At 39.4% G+C, this 22340-nt stretch overlaps 1 protein-coding gene across 4 annotated transcripts in view; it reads left to right on the forward strand.

Annotated features, from left to right (window-relative positions):
* syt1a (synaptotagmin Ia) overlaps window positions 1-22340 on the forward strand; it is a 206973-nt gene that overhangs the window by 111812 nt on the left and 72821 nt on the right. The window contains exon 1 of one of the 4 annotated variants that reach the window (XM_056247448.1): window positions 10925-11113. The exons of the other annotated variants lie outside the window; for them this stretch is intronic. The gene's annotated coding sequence lies outside the window, so the exon portion shown is untranslated. Of the gene's footprint in view, window positions 1-10924; window positions 11114-22340 lie in introns of those variants that run through there. 4 annotated transcript variants of the gene reach the window in all.

Below are 22340 nucleotides of genomic sequence, written 5' to 3' on the forward strand. Positions count from 1 at the left end.
AAAGAGACATTAAATTGTTCCAAAATTACAGTAAAGACATTTATAATAATACAAAATATTTTTATTTCTATTTATTTATTCTAAAAATGCACACAACTTTCAAAATTGATAATAATAAGATTTTTTTTTGTTTTGTTCACCAAATCAACATATGATTATATCTGAGGGATCACGTGACACTGAGGACTTTGGCAGATTGAAATTGTGAATAAAGAATAAATTACAGGAATAAACTACATTTTAAAATAGAAAAAAAAATATTTTAAATGGTATTAATATTTCACAGTTTTACTGTTTTTACTGTATCGTAGTGAACATAAGAGACTCCTAATATTACAGACACCAAACTTTTAAATGTTAGTGTATTTTCCCCCCAATCTTCCTAGGTTATACTAACTGTAATGTTCTCGGATTTATTATTGTGTGGGGTGCACTCTTTTCTCTCTCCCCTTCTCTCTTGTGCTCCAGGTTCTATCACTTGCCTCTGTCACTCTCAGCCCCTCTCTTTCTTCCCTCAACACTCTCTCTTCCTGTTTCATCATAGTCCAAGACTTTCAATATGAGCATGTTTGTTTGTTTTGACGCAACTGAATGTGTGTTTCAGAGCCATTGTTTCTAGAGGCCTTCATCCACAAACACTTGAATGGACGTCACTCATCATGATAATTTAATTATCAGACTCTTGACAAACGGATTTAATGAGTGCTCTCCAAAGCCGACCTGATCCTCTGCCCAATCCACAGCGGCGAGCCTGCCTTAGAGACCATAAACGTGGTCTCACCTGTCCAGACTGAGTATTTTTATGCCGGTTTGTGCTTGATAATTGGGTCAATGACGTGACCTTTTTTTTTATTTCCTTCATTTTTAAATTATTTTAATATATAAAAAATGCAATTCATAGCTGTAATGACTTATATATACCTCTTCTATGATGAAGGTTATATTCAGAATTTCTGAATTTACATTCATTTTGATATTTTTTGGGGGGCACATGTCATTCGGTTCAACAAACAAAAACAAAATAAGAAAGAAAAAAACCCTGCAAACCCTCATGACTGCGTGTTACGGCTAATGAGCATCTTAAAATTTGATTCATGACAAGGCTGGTTAGTTCCAGTTGTCAAATGTCATGTGCTGCAACTCCCTAAAACATTATGAAAACAATTCTTCAAAAAAAAAATTTTTTTGAAGAACTATGCAAGTGTTTAAAAAAAATCATATTTATTTATGTGGATGCTTATTTGATATTTACCTATATAATGTTTCAAATGTGTTGTGCATATAAGAGTGAGGCACTATATATGAGTGTACTGTATTTAAATGAGAGCTTTTGTTTGCGGTACGATTGTGGAGTTCTCCTCAGTCTGAGGTCGTCGGGTCAAAGTGGGGCTATGAAAAAGTCTTAATTACTCACCCTGAGTGGAATGGCCAATGAGGCGGCTCTTGTAGACGTTAAATCACAGCAGCTCAGTCCAACTCTCTGATGCCTCCATTAAATTGATCCCAGTGGGACCGACTTCCTCAGTCTTCCTCGCTAACGTGGAGAGCACAAGGTGTTTATCAGATGCTGGAGGACTAAGGAATCCTACTACATCTTGCATCTTTGAAGAACTATGCTTTCATCTACAAGTATTAGCTTTGTGTTGGAATAAATCCTGAACAGCTACCCTTCCTTTTTATATTACTAAAATTACTAAAATTCAAAATGGTTTACACTGGCCTCGTTGACAGGCATTAAACCAGGATGGGCAAAGGAAAAATAACAGCATCTCCAGTCTGCCCAGTCTGACTATATCTGCATTAATTAAGTAAAGGAGCCAAGGATTGGAAGTGCAGAGTATGATTACAATGGACGTCCTGGACGTCCCCTCTCTCACACTTCATTACCATCCCAACATCTGCAGCGTGTCCTCCAGTCCTGTCAGAAACAATGGCCTCCACAGGTGTCAGGAGGAGAAGAGAGGGGGTGTGCGCACATGTTTGTGTGTTTGCATCTAGTTTGGTAGCGTTCAGCAGCGACAACTCTGAAATGAACACCTGCGTTCACAGAAGAAAACATGGAGGGTGCTGAGGCATCCAGAGAAAGACAGAAAGAGACAGAGAGGAAATGATGAAAATAAAGCTGTTTCGCTGGAGTCTGGCAGGTTGATGCTCCTGGCAAACGGGAAGCATAATTAAACTATCAGAACTAATTAAGAGAGGTTTCTCTGCCTAAAATGCATTTAAAATCTCAGCTGGTATAAATACCATCATATGTATGTACGCACATACAACGAACGCATTTAGCCCTGCACACATTTAAATGTTTTGGTCCAGACCAAAAGAACCAAGTGAAGCAAACAAGTGCAAACACTCCCTAAGCGAACCAGGACTAAATGTATCATTTCCTCTTCTGGTCCGGACCAAAAAAACCAAGAGAACCAAACTGTGACACTCAAAGGTTTTCGAAAACTAATGAAGGGGTGAATATCAATTTTATTCTCTGCACTTGCGACAAAATGCAAAAGTGCATCTTTCAAAGGCCTCTATTCAGTAGCAGCCTAATGGGTGTATTGTGCAACTCTGAGAGTGTATACTGTATGCAAGTTGATAATAGGCTAGCAACCACATTAATGATGCTCATTGGGTGCATCGAGTTCTCACAGCTTTGCTTTGATCAAGGCCTCTATGCATTCTTTATTCATCTTGGTCTTTCTCTAGTTGGAGACATACTTTCAGGGATATTTTATTTTTCAACAGGGCCATGTAGTGGTTGTAAATTCAAGTAGGAGAAAGGTTCTGTCCAAGGTTGGAGGATATTGTAATGTTCAGGGGCTTGAGTTGAGGAGATGAGTGGTACTCTGAAAGGGAGCACTGACTGACCATTATAACTTATATGTTATATGCTCATGTTATATGCATACAATGACAATGTTAACTCTTTCCCCTCCAGTGTTTAAAAAAAAAAAAAAGTTGCCAGCCACTGCCAGCGTTTTTGGTCATTTTTTTACAAAAATGTCATGGCCCCCAGAATATTTTGTTGTATGAATATCTGAACATGCAATATATCAAAAGAAATAACAGAGCCTCTGCTTTTAAACAACAGCAACAAAAAATTATTCTAGCTTCATGCATTTATCAATTGAATCTGGGTAAGTTTCATAAAAACAAAAAAACATTATCAACATTTTGAGCAAAAAGCTGAGAAAATCACGTTTTTGTCAGACTACTTCTGAATCAGATTCAGTAGGCTATACGATGAGCAAAACATAGATTAAGTAGATCAAGTCCATCAACACCCCTAATGCTTGCACGTTACTAGACCTCATCCAGAGTCAACATTTCATTCAGTAACATTAAGCAGTTTTAAATGAAAATGCTGTTAATTGTTGATGATCGCATTATTTTTCATATGCATCTGCTTCATAGACAGTATAAGAAGTGGACAGAGCCATCTCATTGGAACTCAGTTGAGACAGTTGAAGCCCATTTTTAGCGATTTTGGAGCACTTCCGCAGACTCAAACCAATTTAAACTAAGCTTGATGACGTGAGCAACCTGTCTGACAGACGTTAATCTTCTAGAAGCTGTGCGTGAAAATTGCCAACGTTAATCTTGCAGAGACGGGGAACTTGAGCAAAGAGTTATTTGGCGTGAGTGAGCAGGAGTAAGTATTCCGTTGCTTTTATGGACTCATTATCTATGGGCTTCTCCCTTGACGGGACGTCCCCCCGATTGCCTGCGAGCTTCTCCTCCTGTCTGTACGGTAATTTCTGTACAGCGCGACAGAGAGTCGAGTGGTTATGACGCAATCGTTAGCCTATTTTTACTAAATCTGTTTCTACGGGGCCATAACGTAACATAGAAGGTAATGGAGCCCTTTATACATTGTCGTGTTTCTTTAGAAATAAATAATGGACAAATAGAGTCTTTAAACGCCTCAGATGTAAAGTTATTCGCTGTCAAAGTGACGCCAAAAATGAATGGGAGTCAATGGAAATGCTAACGCAAGTGAAGTTCTGCTACAACATGGCGGCACCCGGCCGGCTTCAACTTCTGGTCGATGGATTACCCCCTTGATCTGCTTACTGCTCGTTTTTGCTTCTTCTTTGCCTTTGATCTGGAGATACTGTACTCGTTTAGGAGATGCATAATAGCGCCCCCTACCGTATAACCGTATAACAGCCGAAAAAACTTTTCAATGGCAAGGAAGCGTTTTCTCATAAAAGACAAGATAAAGTCAATGGCGGGAAAAGAGTTGAACCAAACAAAAGCTTCTTTCTTGTTGGATTGTCTGTGGACTTAATGTGTAAAAGCAGTACATTTAGCAAATCAGTTAGGACTACTGAAGGACTTTTTAAATTCATGTATTTTTTATTATATACTTTAAATAATTTAATTTAAATGTATTTTGTTTACTATTCTCTTTGTTATGCCTAAAGCATTTCGAAGTACCTTTATGCGAATTGTGCTATATAAATAAACTCTTTGCATGTTCTCTTACTTGGGTGAATTTTATGTCACCTAATTAATATTCATGAGCTAAGCTGATGTCAGGTTTCTGTTTAGTTTTCCTTGGCTGAATCGAAAATCGCCCCCTATACCCTCAAATAGGGCATTATTTGAGGGGACAGCCATTTGTAGTGGTGTCCGAAACCATAGTGGATGTCATTGAGTGAACCAATTCAATCCCACATTGCACCGCAATAACGAGCTTACAGCCGATGTACGCTCAACGGCTGTCCGAATTCACTCACTCGTTTTTATTCACTCCTTCAAGTGAACTGTATTAGTGGACTAACATAGGGAATAGTGATTGAGGGTTTAGGGGGCGATTTCAGATTCAGCCCTTGTGTTTCGTTTTCATTAGTTTCCTCAGTTTTGTGATTAAAGACTGTTCTTTTGGTTATCCCTTTTCGTTGTGCGATTACTACAACCACCACCCGTTAGAGCTGATAAGGTTTATAATATACCCTGCTCAATTTTTAGATTGCTTTTGCACCCCTGGATGTATAAAGGTCTAAAAAAGTCTTGGATTATGAAGAATTGTTACCAATCGAAACTGGCCGAAAATGAGATTTGTCGGAATGGAACATTGACTAAAGCCTTTTGTTAATGATTGCAACTAGCATAAAGACTCAATAATGTTTTGTTTGAAATAGGCAGTGTTTGTTTTCCCTTCCACATTCCTTGTTTCTCTTCTTTCTTACTTTCTTTTTCTCACATTTTTCAAATATGAGGAGAGCCAGTGAGTTGGCACTCAATTGTGGTTAGCAGGTGTAAGTGAGCTCTTTGTTCCTGGTTTACCTCATTAATGTGGCAGCTGAGAGCTCCATTCTTAATTTATTTTTCTGTGCTAAAGCAGACCCTCCTCTGCCACTAGCACATCTGCGATTATTGTATTAAGTACTCTTCTCTAGACCATTTTTTTTTTCAAATCTGTCCGCCTTTCTAAGTCCTGGCAACCAACTTTGGAAAGGAGCTGATGCCCTTGTAGCTTGAACAAAATTGCTTTTACATCAAATTTTTTGAACAAGCAACTTTTAACAAAAGCATAGTGATGGTATCAGATGGTAATGCCATGTTACTGAATATTTATGGCCGATATTTATTATTTATAATGACATACAGTTGGCCGGTGTAATGTGGATATATTGGTCTTTCACTGGTCCAAGCTACAATCAGTAATAATAAAAAAGGATCTATTGGTCTGTCACTAGTCCAAGCTACAATTAGTAATAATAAAAAGCATCATATTATTTTGTAACTATATCCATCCATCCGTCCATCCCATCCATCCATCCCATCCATCCATCCATCCATCCATCCATCCATCCATCCATCCATCCATCCATCCATCCATTTATCCATCCATCCATCCATCCATCCATCCATCCATCCATCCAGTCTTTGCAAAATAAATAGACACAAAATGATCTGGCCCAGTTTAAAAATCCCATTATGCTTGCAGAACATTATAGCCATGGCTGTTTTTTATTGTATATACTTGCTATGGTAACAGATGCACCCATGGGAATTGAGCTATTATTCCTTAAAAGAGCAGAGACGCTCAGTCAGTTAGCCACCCAAGAACCATCTAACCTGAGATCACAGATTGGGATGCTTTTGTGAGGTTGTTGTCTTCTTATTGTATGAGTCTTGTTCAAAGGTTATTCATTCTGTAAATTTTTTTGAGCCATTGTCCCCAAGAGGGCAGTATTATGCTCCATTTAAACTGCATAGTGATCAGCCTTCACTGATTATGCAACAGTATCCATCCTGATTCTTACCAGAAACTGATATGTGCGATTTGATAATGTTCCTCTATTGTTTTACTCCTTGAGCAATCCATCATTTTCAGTGCCAGATCTCTGTGATTGCTGTGAGAGGGGTGTGTGCGCTTGCCGTGCATTCAAGCGTCACAGGGAGTGCACATGCATGTAGTATTCTGTGAACTGGAGAGATATGGCAGATGGCTTTGGCCAAACACAGAGGTGAAAATGTGGAAAAATCCCACACTCCTCCACCTTGGATCAATAAGCTTACATTTATGTGGCAAGCATACACACAGGTCGCTGTCATTCTCACCTCTCTTCTAGCACCAGTTGGCTGACTCTCAATTTTCTCTGTCAAGGAGCTGAATATAAACCATCTACCTGCAGAGAACTGAGATCCAATACACATCTGTTTAAATAAAAAAAGACAGCGAGAGACACGTCCCCCTCAAAAGGTTTGCTGTTTGGAGCAGAGGGCTTAACAAGGGTAATCATTAAGCTTTGAGTCTGTTTGCGCTAGGTTTGATTTCCTGCCTGGCTAGCTGTGAAAGCACACACACTTCCTGTTCCATCAGTACCATCCCACACACAACATCATACACATTTAGCGAGATATTTTGAGATGGCCATCTTAAAAGGATGCTGCATTAGCATCTTATTGTATGATGTTGAAAGATGGTTTCACATGCACTGATTCCAGATCCCTTATCCACTAAAACAAAATCATTCAAACTACTCAGTCTTGGATTGTCATTGTTTCTTTAAAGATCTGTGAGCCAGATTTACTTAACAGAGCAAACTAGTGTGAGACCGCAATCCCATAAAAGCGCAAGCCAGATCATTTACATTATGACCAACTCAATCTACCAAGAGCAGCGCAAATAAGCGTCATCTGATTCCAAGTGTGTAATTTCTGTTTCTGAACAGGTTTCCCCAAACACTGCCATTGGTCGGAAAAACATATAACATATACATATCCAAACATTATATATATTATATATATATATATATATATTCCCCAGAAACAACTTTCCCTTTTCATTGACATAATTTATGCCACTAGCTATTGGATCATTTTAACCAGTAGCTAAATAGCCAAATTTAGGCACTGTTTTAGCAAACTTAAATTCTCATTTGATATGTTACGGCCAATCCAATCACAATCCAAACAATTCCTAATGGATTCCGAATGGATTTTGTTCCGTCTCACATGTATTCTTTTTGGATATCATATTTCCTTCATATGTGTTACATTATAGTTTTAAAATGAATGACAATTCTCATTTCAGTTCAACATAGAAAAAAAACAAAGGGTTGTGGAACAGGTTATAGGACAAAATTTCAGGTGGTGAGAGTGTACATGAAAAGCAAAACCTGACCAGTATCTGTGTGCGTTCAGAAACTGAGTGGATGTCATTAATGGCCAACAGCTTATTCTATTGCTGAGAGGCTTTTGCTAATGTAAACTGTCAGATAGAACAAACCGCTGCCTGAAGCACACACGTACAAAGGAAAAATGAACCGTCACAGCATGAGAGCAGTATTAGACGGAGTGTGAAAAAGAGAGGGGAAGAGAATGAGGTCAAGAGGGAGAGAGAAACATAGAGAGAGAGGCAGAGATTGATACGGCACAAAGGGAGCGTGAATTCCATGCATCGGACCTATAGACTGTAAAAAAAAGATGGACTACGCCCCTCCACTCTCTTCCATTGGTGAAAAATGAAGCCGCCAAAGTCCTATTATGGCGCTGACATCTTGCGCAGATTTGGGACCTGCTTCTGCGCAGTAGTGAGCAGGAAGTAAAGCCGCGATATCAAGGTCCCGCCCTCACTCCCACAGAAATGGTTAATACAAAATTTACTGTGTGAAATAAACAGTTATGGACATGTAGAAATTAAAGTTGAAGCTCCAATCTCCTCCCGAAAATCCCCCAAAAAGTCTGTTTGTGCCTCAATGACTATTTCGTTTAGAGAAGCTGTCAATCACAGCTGTCAATCATGACGTCACGTTCCCGTTTTTATAGCATCAAATAACGAAATAAGACCAAACTTACACTTAAACTTAAATCAGCATGATAAAAACCAACGCATTCTCATCTCAAGGCGTCATATACTGACGCTTTTGCCAAAGCGTCTACATCCGACGCACACGCTTCGGTTATGGGTAGGTTTAGGTCTGGGGTAGTGTTAGGGTTAGACCACTAGGAGGCGCCATATATCTGCGTCTCATATTGACGCTAAAGGGTGCCATGTGCGTTGGATTTAGACGCTTTGGCAAAAGCGTCAGTATGTGATGCCTTGCGATGAGAACGGGCTGTAAAAACTACCTAAAATGACAGAAAAAATATTTGAAAAAAATGTATTTGAAGTGTAATTTGATTTAGTTTTCATCGCGTCCATTAGACTTCATGGGGAGGGGGGGTTTATGGCCTATACTGGGACCAGCCACCGGGGGGCGATCGAGACGCTTTGGCTTCACTTTTCAGCACTTGTGCGGCACGCTTGATTGGACCTGAGTGCTCTGAAGTGTGTAGCATGAGCGAAGCAGAAGTCCATAAAACCTCCACTCTTCCTTTTCCCAGTTTGCGTACTGAGCCAAGTCAGCCAACGATGAGTGTTCCTCACAGAAGGGCATGACCTTGACAACAATTCAAACCAGTCTCTTCCAACGTCTCCATTTGGTAATGCCAAAAAGCACAATGCCCAAAACAGCACCTAAAATCAACACCACAAATGTACAAATCAGCTGATTTAGAAAATGTCTATGTTTAAAAACACATTATCATGAATGTTGTTCCAAATTGGTTTATCAGCAAGCTGAGCTCAAGCTGTGTTTATTACAGTGGCTTTTTGAGCCCCTTTAGGCCACCGCTCCGCCCCCACTCCCCTCACAGGCCGAGCATCTGGACATGGGGAGGGGCCAGGCAGCTGCTCCGGGCTCACTGTTCATTTGCATACAGTTTCTTTGGGAATGCCCTTGACTGACTCCTCTAGGGGACGTGGGCTGCATCTACACTACAGAGAGAGAGAGAGAGAGAGAGAGAGAGAGAGCAGGAAAAAGAGCAAGAAGGAATTGCAGCCCTAAGAGGTGTTCACACAGGATGTGTTCTTCTGTTTAAAACAGCTAGAAAACAGCACGGATTGCATTTATGGGCATATTGTATACGTAAATATGATTATTCTGCTGGCAGATTCAGTTGTTTTTAAACTTACTTTTTTTTTTCATATCTGCTGCACTAAAAATTGATGATCAAAAAAACAGTGAGTGATTTAAAAGGATAGTTCACCCAAAAATGAAAATTAGCCCATGATTTACTCACTTAAAAATGTCCTGGTTCTTCCAAGCTTTGTAATGGGAGTCAATGGGTATATTTTTTTGGAAGTCCATCAAGCGCATCTATCCTTGATAAAGTGCTCGAAACGCTCTGGGGGGTTAATAAAGGCCTTCTGAAGCGAAGCGATGTGTTTGTGTAAGAAAAATATCCATATTTAAAACTTTATCGACCAAAATAACTAGCTTCCGGCAGACGGCAATACACAAGTCGACTTGCGCCAGAAGAGTAACATTGAACTTGTCGCACAATGTAATGACGAACGCGGTTGCCCAGCCCTGTTTGCTTGAACCGCGAGAGGTGTCAAAGCTTACGCTACCCCTTCATCCTATGTCATACATCGCGTCAAGTGTTACTCTTTTGGCGTAAGTGGACTTGTGTACGGCCGTCTGCCGGAAGCTAGTTATTTTAGTCTATAAAGTTTTAAATATGGATACTTTTGATGAGTAAAGGGTGAGTAAATCATGGGCTAATTTAAATTTTTGGGTGAACTATCCCTTTAAGGCCTAAGACGTTCATCTAGCATATGCTTACATAGACTATTAATTAAAAGATATAATATAAAATGCAAGAACATGTCCTTCTAATGCTAGTAAAAAATAATGAGGGGAAATCATAAGAAGAAGACTGCATAAGAAGAAAACATTTTTTTTGTTATACTTATGGACGTTGTGACATTTTTACACACATTTAAACATTTTTGAATATTAATTAATAAAATAAATAATTTAATTAAAATATTTCCATTATGACTACTAGATCTCACTCAGATGTGATGTAATTATATCAATAATGTAACATATCATCAATAATAATAATATTTACATTTACATCATGTGACTGTCAATGACCCAATCAAAACAGACCTGTGATGCATTTTTGGGTCACGTCCCACTGGTTGAGATAAGCAGTGTATATTCTACACTGTATTCAGTTAATAACAAGCTGGCATTGCTTTCCAAATATAACCTTAGTCACGTCAAAGATATGCTCATCCTTGTTTGTGGAAGACAAAAGCAGAGGAAGAGCATGTTTGTTGAGTAAAGAAACATAATGTATGTACAAGTGAGAGCTTGTGTCACATCGAATGAGAGAGTGTCTGGAGAGAGAGAGAGAGAGAGAGAGAGAGAGAGAGAGAGAGAGAGAGAGAGAGAGAGAGAGAGAGAGAGAGAGAGAGAGAGAGAGAGAGAGAGAGAGAGAGAGAGAGAGAGAGTGCGCATGTGTGATGAGAGAGAATGACAGTGTGTGTGAAAGAAAGAGATAGGAAAAGGGAGGGTGTTGGGGGTAGGTGGGCGGGAAGACGAGTAGGAAGGCTGAGAGAGAGAGAGAGAGAGATTCAGTGCTGCGTGTCAGAGCCGTGTGTAAGAGAGGGAGAGAGAGAGAGAGAGAGAGCGCGTGTACACAGGGCATCCGTATTTCTGCAGGACAAACGGAGGTGTTTTCACTCAATTCAATTTCAACCTCTACCTCCTGCTCTACCTGCCATCCAGCTCTGAACAAAAACCCAGAAGTGACTACAGACCGCCAGGTAGGGGGACTTGACTGTACTGAGAGCAGTGTTTGTGTTAGTTACTTACAGTATAACATCTGTAGCCAAGTGTACTGAACTGCTTCAGGAGATTCTAGTTCAAAGGAGATGATGCTTTGGGTTTCAAAGTTTTGGAATGGATTAGATAACAAGATCTGACTCCGCTTATATGATGAGAAAACTATGTGTTGTGGTTATATGCTCAGCCATGTGAAAGCATTTGTATTTCATTATCGAGTGAAAACAGTTCACAATAGCACTCTCTAGAGTGTGAGACACACTGCTTCCCACCTCCAGTGCCTCGTGACGGCTGATTCCAGGAGGAATAACTTCAGTAGCTTCCTGCCGTCTACTGCCGCTCTTACTAATTCTACACCGGTGACGAGGAGGTCATCTCCAAACATCTTTCTCACCTGTTCTCTTTGAAAACTGTCAGTTTGACGGCAGCAAGAGGGTCTTTTCAGGCATGACTGTTGTTTACAAAGCGCATTTGAGAGGACGGAGTGCTTTCTCTAAAACAGTAGACATGGGCAGGCAGAGAAACAGGGATTGTCTGTCATTACAGTGGTGAGATTGTGTTTATGGGCTTTGTGATTGTATCCTACACACGCCTTCCCCCACATGCCCACACTTAGCTTTCATCTCATATCCTATTTTTCCCAGTAGAGTTTGCAGCCCCTGATGTATGGAGTGATCAAACCTCAAGGCGCTATCACCTCCCGTACAATCATTCTTCCCCGTCCTTCACTCTCTCAGTGATGTCAAACTACACCTAATTGACAGATCTCTTCCGGTTTCACCATTTCCAGGCACTCTGTTCAAGTTAAAGCCCCGTTCCTCCATTAGCTCTTGATCTAAGAATGGAACAAAGGGGCTGCTGGATTGCGGTTAACATGCACAGTTGTTCCCTCATTTCGAAACATGAAAGAGAGGAAGAATGGCTTATTGCGGAGCTTCAAACAACTTCTCTTCATTCGGTTCCATTCTCCTGCCTGGCATGATCCTCAAAAGCCACTGCATGCCATCCACCTCTTTTTTTTCTTAATCAAAGCAAACTGCACTCTGGTTCCTTTCCTTTTTCCCCAGAAGGCTGTTTTACATCAGATTATTTCACATTGCTTTTGAATGTTAATTTGTACTTTTAAGGTGGTACAGAAGATGTTGCGGACATTTGTTTCTGTATGGCTGGTGGCTTGACCACCTCGACTTGAACTTAAACTGCCACCCCTCTTGTTTGGTTTAGTACCATGGAGACTGGTTTGAATTGAGTTCATTGTCAATAAGTACAGAAATAAACAATCTGTGTGTGTGTGTGTGTGTGTATCCAGCTGTGGCGCCAGATCTCACACAGCATCAATAGTTAATGAGTGAAGCTGGCAAGAGCTCTATTGATATGTCTGTTTTTGTTTTCCTAACGGCTGTGTAATTTATATGAGCTTTATTTGACAGAAGGTGGAATAAAACATGTTGTAAAAACCCTATAGACATGGAGGGGGACCGTATTGAGATTAGGGGTCGTCCTGTATGTGTCGGTCCCTGGTAAAATATGCTGTTACAAAGTCAAAGTCATGCAGAGAGAAAACCCACATGCTTTTGTGTGGAAGACCTAACTGAAACTAAACTAGGTGTAAATGGCATGTGAGAGGTTGCTTGTTAGTATGCATATGCAGTGTGGTGACAAGTGTGAGTCTGTATGACTGTTTCCCCCATTTTTTTGGACGGTATTTGAGCTAGTCAACGCTTTACTTGCCGTTAGCAGGATGTTTTTTTTTTTTCTCCTACTCCTCACGACCTCACTACTGCGCCTTGTGATTGGTCGTGTCTCTCTCACACTCCACGGGAAGAAATGACAGAGTGGAATTAAGGTCACATGATCACCGATGTGGGATTCTGTACTCACAATCTTCTCTTTTTAATCTCTCCTATAGACTCTCTCTCTTTCTCTATCTCTCTCTTGCTGCGGATTTGGATTATCTTCGTCAAAAATTAGCTGTATGATTGTCTGCTTAGTGTACACATTTACCAAGCAGCTGGTTCAAGCCATAAATCCTAATAAAAATAAATAAATAGAGAGAGAAAAAAATACATATCTGCAGATGGCCATATTGGAGCACAGCACTGTGTAGTCTTAATCATACAAGTAATGTATGATAGTTACAGAAATGATTCTCCCCCCCCCCCCCCCGCCCACTGTCTTAATGCTCCAATCCAAAAGGTGTTCACACAGGGGCGTGCTCTGACATGCAAAGCAGCAAGAGTGAACAGCTAGTGAATAAACCTAGTCATAAAAAAATACAGTGTAGTCCCACAAGGAGTGTAGTATTCCCATTGGAATTATTACATAATCCAAAACCAACCCAAAAGGATGCTAATATGAGTTGTCTATGAATCAAATAAGATCATGTAACTGAAAACTGATATCTTTAACTTGTCTTAACACAGTGCTTACGGTGTAAGACAATGGCCACAGATGTTAGTCTGACACTTGTGTAAATAAATATTTGTTTTAAATTCACCAGACGAAATGCAAGAAATGCCCTCTTAGGTGCTAAGGAGACTGTTGACAGCTCTGAGCAAATGAGATTCGTAGCCACCCACAGAGAGTGCGCTTTTCCATACTCAACACGACACACAGCTTTCAGCAATTCTTGCTTTTGGACAGCGCCACCTGCCTCAAAGCTTTCAGCACCGGACAGCAACAAACTTCCAGGCTTTACGCAAGGGGGCTGCTTTCAGAATCGCTATTTTAAGGACAGCGACAATGTCACTATACAACTTCCTCTACATTTACCTTTTGCTCTTTCCATACCAGAAATTAATAGGGAGAAAAATGCCCTCCAAATGTGACTCTCTGTGATATTTCCCTTTGTAGTTAGTGGTACTTTCTTAGGCATCATTGTTTATTTTCTTTACTGATCAAAACTTAAATAAAATATAGACTGATATAAAAAAATTAATATATATAAAAAAAGTTTTGTTCTATTTTAAAGAAAATAGATAACATCCTCTGTCTAATGAATCAGACTGAGAATTTGTTAATAAATGTAATAAATATGAAGTAGATGATACAAGTTATGCCTTAAGTGCCCTAAAATGGTGAAAATTCCCCTGAAAATCACATTTTATTTTGGTTAGCAATAGCATGTCACATGCTCATCTTACTTTCCGATGAATGAGCTATAATGTACTTGTCATTCTCATTAGTTTGCTATTGTAAAGTATGAGTCTTTTAAGCATTACATGTCGCAGTGACGGCTGATGTTGACTCATGCAGCCATTCTATAGACTGCTTTGAAATCACTGTGGCGCCCATGTAGTGCATATGTGTTCAGCATGTTAGCTATATCTGGTTGGTCACGCATATTTGTGGGACATGCTAAATAATAAAATGCTCTTGTGCAAGTTAAAATTGTTGCACAGAGAGCTAAAGCTCTTTCTTTTGAGACAACATGCTATATTTCATGGTCAGAAATAATCAATGCAAATAATCCAACCTTGGCCATACTGAATATGATGTATTACTCACCAATCTTCTGACAATTCACCCTATTGATTTTAATACCTGATTCTTTTTGGTACATTGTGAATACGTGTTAGACATGAAAGCCGAGCAATAACGTAGATCAGTGATTCAGATTTATTGTGCAGTTAAAAGTTTCCACCAATGACTCGTGCAGTAATTTAATGCATGTTGGGCTTCAATCATTTGATGATGTAATGTTGTGGAGCTTGAGTCACATTCACGTAATTGTTTGATTTGATCTACACAATGCATATAAAGAGCTTCAATGTGACAAACAGAGGCAGATGACACAAGCTGACCTTGCATGTGTCTGACCCCTCAAAAGCTGGTTCATTCTTGAGGGAAGCACTGCTAAAAGCAACAGTGCTGAACTGAACCAATAAACATGACATGTGAAGACGCAGCCAACACATGCAGTTGCACGCAAACAGAGCGTCGCTTCTCAGTCTGCGAGTCAACCCACCCTGCTGATGTCTCGTAATGATAATCACAGGTCAAAAGCTGTTTGCTTGTAGACGGATAGCAGGGCAATAATCTGGTCGCTCTCTAAAACCAACCCTTGTAAGCCTGTCACCTAATTGAGACAGCATGGTGTTGCGGACCGTTCATTTGCATATGTACATTAGCATAATTGAATAGGCATGAGTTAAGTGCGTTTCAGTAGGCTGTTAATAACATGGCCCCCGCACCGCCAGATAAATTAGTTTCTTTTATTTCTCCTCCTTGCCGCCGTGAAGAGGAGAACGTAACCATCCGTTTGCTCTCAGTCCCCCTCATCTGTCTTTTCTTTCCCTTTCTCCTTCCCTCTTTCCACTGTCGATGAGTTGAGGTCAGTTTTCTCTCCCCCTGAGGGTGTCTAATACTGTATATTCTGTCTACAATCCACCGGATCATTTTGAGCTCACTTACTCAAGGAGCTTACAGTGCAGTCGACTGTGAAGATTCAAAGACGAAAAAGGCAGTGGATTATATCTGAAACAATCGGCTTACTTGTTTTAGCACTTGAGAACGTCTCTCCAAAGGTCCAGGTGCATGTTCACTGGGTTTGTTCCACAGGTGGAGCAACCAATGCGTCTAACAGATGAGACCGAAAGCAAAGAACAGCAAAATGTTGGAAGGAGTTTTTTTTTTTTTGCTCCAGCTGTTGTTTTTTGCAATGGAGCGTGTAAACGGGGCACTGACGAATTCTGTGAGCACGAGAAATGCTTGCTCTTTTTACCCATTTTATTCCCATTTAAACGGCCAGTAATATTTAATCTTCAGTTCTCCAACCAGCCAGATGACCTTTCTTACTGCTCTTCCTCCTACACTTACCTAAGAATGTTAAGTAATTTTTTTCCATTATAGGGTGCTAGTGTACTAGTAAAACATTAGGCATTACTTCACTATAAACATTTTGGCTAGTATTCTGTATTATTACAGATCACAGTACAGGGCAATTAAAAGAAAATGTAATAAAAGCTTGAATATAAAAATATTATTATTATTATTTAAGCATGTGTAAAAATGTCTTAACTTTTTGTAATCTGCTCAAATAATGATATATATTTGAAAATAGGAGTAGAGCACAATGCATTGGGGTATACAGTATCTCAAACAGTGTGCTCCATGTAGGTCATCCTGGTATTCACATTTTGTGTACAGTAATTATACATGTTCACTGTGGTATTAGTAGGACTCACCTGTTAGCATGCTCATTGAAACATAGCCTATGTTCCATGTCAATAGTTTGATAAAAAAATAATGTACTTTATGCAAGCCATATTGCCATACTGTACGTCTCCAGAGTAATTTTGTGCTACTGTATTTCTTCTTATTTCTTCATTCAAGACATGTTTTCCTTTCTATATTAGTAATCATACATTGTGAGGAATGTTAATTGTTATTCAAATCATATATAGTAGAGAGATTATATACAGTAAGCCACATCCATAAAAGATGCTGTGCATCATCCTCTCACCTAATTGACGTGTTGACTTCCTTATGGGTCAGTGAGCTAAATCACTTCATTCTGCACAGTTGACATGTACTTCCCGACCTCTAAATGACACTAATGACCTTCCGATTGTAAGATCTCTAATCTCTGACACCCTCTAGTCTCCAGTAGCTTTTATAGCTGTGCGTTTACAATGGCTTAGTAGCTGCATGTCAAATAATTCACTGTGCCTTAATTAAAGGCAAGGCGGTGCTTTCTTAAGAGCCCAGTGATGGATTGAAATCTTACGAGTCATGACTGTATCGATGAGAGGAAAGTAGCCCTTCTTATCTCTAAATGTTCTCCTCTTTCTTCCTCCGTTTGCGAGCACGCTCCTGCTTGCCGGCATTGACATGTTCGCTGGGGAGAAAGATTATGCGGGAGTGGATAGTAATTACGGCTCTAAGCCAGCCATTTGTGAGGCCTTATCAGTCAAATGATCGCGTTGTGGATCACATTAAAACACAAAGGCCGTGGCATGTCCTAAATGCATTTTTCCATGACCTGTTACTCCATCTTACCTTTTGTTGGCAGAACGTTTTCTACCGTATCCCACTTGACCAGTTTCCGTAAGGAAATTTAGGCATTAGAGGAATGAGTACGTTTATATCGCGATATAGATATTTTTGCTGGCAATTTAACAATGGCAATTTTGCTGCTACTTTATCGTATTGGATTATTAACCATTTTTATTTGATTAGCATTATTTACCATTTTATCTTGATGGATGCAAACATATGGTTATAAAAAGCTGATTCACATTATACAATATAATTTTTTTTTTTAGCACATTAAAGCACATATAAAAAAAATTTTTTAGCACATTAAATAAATCATATGAATTTGATTCAAAGCTGTTAAAAATAAATCAGTAAAGAACAACTTTATGCTTCCACAGAGAGTTACTTTTGTGGCTTGCTCAGTGTGCAAGAAGTTGTGATGTAGGATATCGTTTTCTGCTTGGTGTTTTACCATTGACGAATAAAGAGCTGTTTAGGTCTCCTTCTGCTTACATGGTCTAAAATCATATGAAGTGACTGAATATGTTTTGATGTATGTAAAGGTTATAACCTTGTAGGAGCTGGAAGTAAAGAAATAGTTCAAAATTCGGTCATCCTCATGTTGCTCCAAATGACGGGGGTAAATGACATACATTTCAGCTTTTTACCTCTCTAAAGACCTTGACTCTGGATTCCGTGTCTTGAGCTGAGCAGAGAAATGAGTAAATGAGGGGAAAAAAACACATCCTGCGGCCACATCTCTCTCTCTCTCTCTCTCTCTCTCTCTCTTTCCATCTCATCATGATTAACGGCAGCAGATAAATTTCATGCATTATTCATCCACTCTGCCACCTTCACCTGCAGAGTGGAGGCTGATTTTCAGGTGCCGCTTTGTTCCTAAAAAACTTTAGCCACAATGACAGTTTGATCAAATCACTTCCCTCAGGGCCAGTGTTCTCACTCATTTACTTTTACTGGCAGGCCGAGTCACTCCTAAAGCTTGTGGATCTGCCCGCGAGCTCCTTTCCATCTGGAGAGATAACCAAAAAATATCAAAATCAAAAGCATGCCCTTAATCAACTTCAACACAGAATGCTATATTTACCATTTGAATTTTTACCCACGTTAATCCATATTCACAAATAACTTTATATCATCTTAATGGTATATATCACAATATAGTCATTTTTTTGCTGGAAAATCTACAAAAAGTGGTTAATATATTGCATAAAAATGTTTTTATGCTTATTTGGATTGTCAAGTTAAATGTTTGGCGAATAAAAAGTACTTCATTTTATATTTTTATTTTGGAAATGATGGGTGTAAAATAAAAGATATCATTATTCATAACAAATGGGTCTGGCATCAGCAGACCAGCAAAAATAGCTTTATGTTATGTAGCACTGGAGTTGAAGGTGAAGTGTGACTGAATAATGACTGTTTGTTATTGTTTTTTTAGAGCTGCTTTACAGCAGAATCGAGTTCTGTTTGCATCATCGAATCATTATTTACCTATTATCACTGTATATATAAATAAAGGTGACTTGACTTTGTCACCAAATTAGAATTACAAAAAAAAAAATTGAAGCTTTGTTCTTTCTGCTGTTGGTCAGACACAAAATATAGTCCCACACTGTCCCAGATTTCTTTCTTTCTATTTTTGTGAAAATTCATTATGTACTGTACACCCAATTAAATCAATTACTGTGGATTACATTTGATTAACTTTGTCCCTTGTTAATCTAACAATTCATACTTCACAAATTCATTCTGTACTCAAAACAGTTTTTTTTTTAACTAGAGCCTGCATTCACCACAGCTCATAACACTGGGTCTTGGCGTGGCTTGCTGTCAGTGTAAATCATTCACTAGCCCACTGAGATGATAAAGCCCTGGGAGAAATGAATTACCCAGGATGCACCGGGTGTGCCAGGCACAGACAGGATGAGAGAGTGGCTAATGTTACCCACCTACCCATTCCGCAATCTCTGGATTCGGCCAGTGCAAGCCAGTCACTGGCAGTAGTGCGGTCAAAAATAATGGAAATGCGAGGGGTGTCTATGGCATGACTATAATAAATGCCATGAAAACCTTGAGATGAAGCGGCAACGATTGAGGGCCCAGTCTTACCTTTTAATGGAGCCCTTGACAAAAATTTGCATTAGTGCTGCAGGCGACTCATTCTGTGTACTGTGCATAATGCAGTCTATTGGGGACATGCACACACACACATATACACACACATGCATGACTGCACTCATAACAGTCACAGAATTCAGCCATTTAGCCAAGCACACTGCAGATGCATTAACGATAGGGTCGATCTTGGCATTTTCGATTTCCAAAACAGCAAAACGCACTATAATATAGGGATAGAATATGATCTATGTTTGAACATGCAGCACTACAAATAAATAAAACAAATTCTGTTTCTAATTTACAGCGACTAAACCATGTCATCTTGCCCAGCTATTTTAAAATGTATGTTCTCTGTTTTGATTGCCAATCTATTCATCACAACACCATCACAAAAACTCTAAAGATATGAAAGACATTCCTATTGGGCTTACTAGTGAGAGAATGACCAGACTGGGGGGACAAGTAGGGTGAGACGTAGCCTGCGCCACATGGCCATTTATGCTGTCATTCCACCATCACCAATGGTTGCAATGACATGCCAGAATACTGTTCGAAGCGGCAAATCAGAGCTAATCTGGAGGTTGAGGACAATGGCCACCCAGGCTTACATTGTGTGAGGGAGCTTTTAGCAATTTCCTGGCAGGAATATATTTTTGGGTTAGAAGCAGCAGTCTGCATGAATAAACAAAAGTTCAGTCTCACATCGACAATTCCTTTTTTGAAAGAGAAAGGATAATAAAACTAGTAATTATAGTTCATTATAATTCACCAAGTCATTTCACCAAATTAGCCTAACTGTTTTATGGTAAGCTGTGTAGCAACTAGCTATATAAAGTTCAGAAACAGGTTTGGGTATATTAGCTACTCATTGAATGCCTATCTAATTAGAATTTAGGAGTCAGAACTATCCGTTTTATAATGGCAACAGTTTACAATATGGTTCAGTTTGTTAACATTAATAAACACATTACATATTAAATTAAATTACATATCAATAATGTTAATTCATAAAAATACAATTATATATGCAATTATACATGTTTAAATGCACTTTAACCAAAATTAACAAATTCTCTAAAAGTATTGCTCTTTATACCTTAAAGTTCATTACATACTTTAGTTATTCATACATGTTACCTATTTAGTTCATGATACCTACAGTTACTAAAGTTAACAAATTCAACCTTATTGTAAAGCGCTGCGTTTATAATTCCCCCGATAGCACTTCTTTACTGCAGAAGCACTAAACAAAGACACTGACAATAAAATCCCTATGAGCTTGTATTTACCTCTGTAGCACAGTCATCACTGTTTGGTCACATGTGTGTGTTTATGGCCACTGAAGCATGCTGGGAGACATGAGGCTGCAGGCAGCACAGTTGAGCTGGCAGCCGGGGATGGAAGGGGGAAGTGACCCCATGTCACGTTTCACTGCACACAATGCAGGGTGGACTGGGAGTATTGGAATGTCCAATCAGCAGAGAGGAACTAATAAATATGAGTCACCGACAAGGCTTTGTGTACACTCCGGCAGTCCAAACAGAATGAACCCGAGGTTATAATGTGGAAGAACAACAGATTAAGGTTGTTTTGTTTAGTTGGTTTTTGCTGTTTTTGGATATAGATCTCTTCAACAAATATTATTTCTATTTACTAACGTATATGTGTCACATGTCTTCGCACCTGCCTGTCATCATCGTTATCACCTGTGTCTTGTTTAATTATCATCATCTGTGTCACCTGTTTCAGTTCATCAGTGTTTTGTATTTAGTTCCTTCAGTTCAGTCAGTCCTTTGTCTGTAGTTAGTCGTATTTAGCAGGGGCGGAGTGGGACCAAAAAATCTACCGGGAAATTTCGTAGACCACCGGCCCTTGTGGCCGGCAGGGCCGGATTAAGAGTATTGAGGCCCCTTGGCACAATGTCTTGTAGGTCCCCTCTTAGGCAGGCAGGCCAAATGTATATTATGTCCAAGGATATTTTAATATGGCATTTACAGTTTTAATGACTGAATTAATGTTCATAAATGGTTGTTCTTTCACATAGGATTTTGTAAAACTATGTTGGGTGGACCTCTGTGCCTCTAGGGGGGTTCGGGGGCATGCTCCCCCGCAATAAATTTTTTGTACATTTTAAGGTTAAATGCATCAATCTGGTGCTCTTTGAGAGATCAAAATTAAGAGCTTCAACCCATGAACTGCTCATTGAACAAAGAAAAAGCATTGATTTGTACCTGGACATTAAAGCATCTTTTTTGTTATGAGAGTCTCAGTCTACATTACATTATCAATGGTGTTTTAGGATGCCAAACAATTATTATAATAATGTAATAATGATTTCTATAATTATTCCTATGACGTAAAATCCATATAGCCCATAAATGTACTGTATAAATGAAAATGAATACTTCCAAAGTATATTTTAGCCTACATTACACTATAGTATAGGAAAATTAAAATACTTTTGTCCTAATTTCTTCACTTGCAAGAAATAAACCCTTGAGCTTTTATTTAGGAGAAAACACCAGATCCCCATGCTAATCGCGTGAGCAAAGAGCGCACTTTTCTTTCAATCACGCAACACAAACAGAATGCCTATATAGCTACTTAAAGTCTTGTGCTGTTTTATAAAGGCACAAAGCCATATCATGGTTTCGATTTTAGTTCGTTGTCAAAATATTACGCTAGAGACCTTTATGGTATAGGCGGTACAGTTTACATCTCATATGTGTTGGGAAAAGGGGGAAGAGAGAGTTCGGCAAAAGGCGGATTCGAACTCGTCAGAAGCTGCTTTCAAGCATTACACACCCTACCACCCACGCCACTGTAGCTATTTCATGACTGGCGTCTTTTTGCTAAAAAAACAGGCACTTAGTGCAAATACGCTCCGTTATCGAAAATGTAAAAAAAAACAGGGTTTTTTTTCCCTTGCTTGGGCCTCAAGTGCACATGGCTATAACACTTAACATGGTATAACTATTATCAGACCGGCCCTCGCGGGCCTCGAAACACTACCGGCCCACCGGGGAAACTCCCGACTCTCCCGATTGCCACTCCGCCCCTGGTATTTAACGTGTGTTATCCTGCCTGTCT

This window comes from Rhinichthys klamathensis, unplaced genomic scaffold (genome assembly GCF_029890125.1).
Source record: "Rhinichthys klamathensis goyatoka isolate OS25496 unplaced genomic scaffold, OSU_Roscu_1.1 h1tg000048l_1, whole genome shotgun sequence".
Lineage (NCBI taxonomy): Eukaryota > Metazoa > Chordata > Actinopteri > Cypriniformes > Leuciscidae > Rhinichthys > Rhinichthys klamathensis.